This window comes from Rattus norvegicus, chromosome X, assembly GCF_021556685.1.
Source record: "Rattus norvegicus strain SHRSP/BbbUtx chromosome X, alternate assembly SHRSP_T2T, whole genome shotgun sequence".
NCBI lineage: Eukaryota > Metazoa > Chordata > Mammalia > Rodentia > Muridae > Rattus > Rattus norvegicus.
Genome location: NC_141554.1, coordinates 138,865,153 through 138,868,736, shown reverse-complemented (window position 1 = coordinate 138,868,736; position 3,584 = coordinate 138,865,153).

Here is a 3,584-nt window from a genome sequence, read left to right as displayed (position 1 = left end):
AGCAAGATCTAGTTTCAAAATCATGTTTGATCATGATGCTGGAGGACTTCAAGAAAGACGTGAAGAACTCCCTTAGAGAAACACAGGAAAACATTAATAAACAAGTAGAAGCCTACAGAAAGGAATCATAAAAATCCCTGAAAGAATTCCAGGAAAACATAAATAAACAAGTAGAAGCCCATAGAGAGGAGACACAAAAATCCCTGAAAGAATTCCAGGAAAACACAATCAAACCATTGAAGGAATTAAAAATGGAAATAGAAGCAATCAAAAAAGAACACATGGAAACAACCCTGGATGTAGAAAACCAATAGAAGAGACAAGGAGCTGTAGATACAAGCTTCACCAACAGAATACAAGAGATGGAAGAGAGAATCTCAGGAGCAGAAGATTCCATAGAAATCATTGACTCAACTGTCAAAGATAATGTAAAGCAGAAAAAGCTACTGGTCCAAAACATACAGGAAATGCAGGACTCAATGAGAAGATCAAACCTAAGGATAATAGGTTTAGAAGAGAGTGAAGACTCCCAGCTCAAAGGACCAGTAAATATCTTCAACAAAATCATAGAAGAAAACTTCCCTAACCTAAAAAAAGAGATACCCATAGGCATACAAGAAGCCTACAGAACTCCAAATAGATTGGACCAGAAAAGAAACACCTCCCGTCACATAATTGTCAAAACACCAAACGCACAAAATAAAGAAAGAATATTAAAAGCAGTAAGGGAAAAAGGTCAAGTAACATATAAAGGCAGACCTATCAGAATCACACCAGACTTCTCGCCAGAAACTATGAAAGCCAGAAGATCCTGGACTGATGTCATACAGACCCTAAGAGAACACAAATGCCAGCCCAGGTTACTGTATCCTGCAAAACTCTCAATTAACATAGATGGAGAAACCAAGATATTCTATGACAAAACCAAATTTACACAATATTTTTCTACAAATCCAGCACTACAAAGGATAATAAATGGTAAAGCCCAACATAAGAAGGCAAGCTATACCCTAGAAGAAGCAAGGAAATAATCGTCTTGGCAACAAAACAAAGAGAATGAAAGCACACAAACATAACCTCACATCCAAATATGAATATAACGGGAAGCAATAATCACTATTCCTTAATATCTCTCAACATCAATGGCCTCAACTCCCCAATAAAAAGAAATAGATTAACAAACTGGATACGCAACGACGACCCTGCATTCTGCTGCCTACAGGAAACACACCTCAGAGACAAAGACAGACACTACCTCAGAGTGAAAGGCTGGAAAACAACTTTCCAAGCAAATTGTCAGAAGAAGCAAGCTGGACTAGCCATTCTAATATCAAATAAAATCAATTTTCAACTAAAAGTCATCAAAAAAGATAAGGAAGGACACTTCATATTCATCAAAGGAAAAATCCACCAAGATGAACTCTCAATCCTAAATATCTATGCTCCAAATACAAGGGCACCTACATACATAAAAGAAACCTTACTAAAGCTCAAAACACACATTGCACCTCACACAATAGTAGTGGGAGATTTCAACACCCCACTCTCATCAATGGACAGATCATGGAAACAGAAATTAAACAGAGATGTAGACAGACTAAGAGAAGTCATGAGACAAATGGACTTAACAGATATTTATAGAACATTCTATCCTAAAGCAAAAGGATATACCTTCTTCTCAGCTCCTCATGGTACTTTCTCCAAAATTGACCATATAATTGGTCAAAAAACGGCCTCAACAGGTACAGAAAGATAGAAATAATCCCATGCCTGCTATCAGACCACCACGGCCAAAAACTGGTCTTCAATAACAATAAGGGAAGAATGCCCACATATACGTGGAAATTGAACAATGCTCTACTCAATGATAACCTGGTCAAGGAAGAAATAAAGAAAGAAATTAAAAACTTTTTAGAATTTAATGAAAATGAAGGTACAACATACCCAAACTTATGGGACACAATGAAAGCTGTGCTAAGAGGAAAACTCATAGCGCTGAGTGCCTGCAGAAAGAAACATGAAAGAGCATATGTCAGCAGCTTGACAGCACACCTAAAAGCTCTAGAACAAAAAGAAGCAAATACACCCAGGAGGAGTAGAAGGCAGGAAATAATCAAACTCAGAGCTGAAATCAACCAAGTAGAAACAAAAAGGACCATAGAAAGAATCAACAGAACCAAAAGTTGGTTCTTTGAGAAAATCAACAAGAAAGATAAACCCTTAGCCAGACTAACAAGAGGACACAGAGCGTGTGTCCAAATTAACAAAATCAGAAATGAAAAGGGCGACATAACTACAGATTCAGAGGAAATTCAAAAAATCATCAGATCTTACTATAAAAACCTATATTCAACAAAACTTGAAAATCTTCAGGAAATGGACAATTTTCTAGACAGATACCAGGTATCGAAGTTAAATCAGGAACAGATAAACCAGTTAAACAACCCCATAACTCCTAAGGAAATAGAAGCAGTCATTAAAGGTCTCCCAACCAAAAAGAGCCCAGGTCCAGACGGGTTTAGTGCAGAATTCTATCAAACCTTCATAGAAGACCTCATACCAATATTATCCAAACTATTCCACAAAATTGAAACAGATGGATCACTACCGAATACCTTCTACGAAGCCACAATTACTCTTATACCTAAACCACACAAAGACACAACAAAGAAAGAGAACTTCAGACCAATTTCCCTTATGAATATCGACGCAAAAATACTCAATAAAATTCTCGCAAACCGAATTCAAGAGCACATCAGAACAATCATCCACCATGATCAAGTAGGCTTCATCCCAGGCATGCAGGGATGGTTTAATATACGGAAAACCTTTTCTCTGATTATTATTATTACATATATGTATATTTGTAGGCAGATATATGTTATAGGTATTATTGTTACATATATGTGCTATCGTTTTGTCCTTCTTGTGTATATGCTTTCAGGGCTGACCACTCTTCATTGAACAACCAATATGAAAGCTCATCCCTGGGAGAGGCTAATTCTTCTCCCAGCCATCATTAGTTGTCTGCACTACTCTGTCTAGGGGTGTAACCTTGCATAATTTCCCCCATTCCATGTTAACATGTCTGTTGATGCTGCCATTGTCCCAGTCTTACTTATATAGCGATTTTTAGCAGACACTGCTTCACAGCAGACTTCCCAGTGTTCTGCCTCTGACAATCTTTCTGACCTGTCTTCCTTGAGAAGTTCCCTGAATCAGATATGCAGAAGCTGTGATATAGATTTATCTATCAAGGCTCAGCTTCCCACGATCTGTTGATGTCTACATTGTGGTTTTCTATGATACTCCAGTTACTATAAAGAGAACTTTCTTTGGTAAGTGGTGGTAGCTATGTCTAGCTCATTAGTCCTCAGAACGTGGGTCCATTTCCAGCAACTGGAATGATTTCCCTCCTGTTGAGTGAGTCTTAAGCCCAATTAGCCAGATGTTGGATGCCACCGACACTTGAGTGCCAAGCATATCTTATGTAAGTAATTATTGTGGTTCATAGGTATCATGTCTGGATAAAACTGTGTAATCGCTTCTTTCCCTTGGCATCTCGCATAGTATTTTCCTGAACC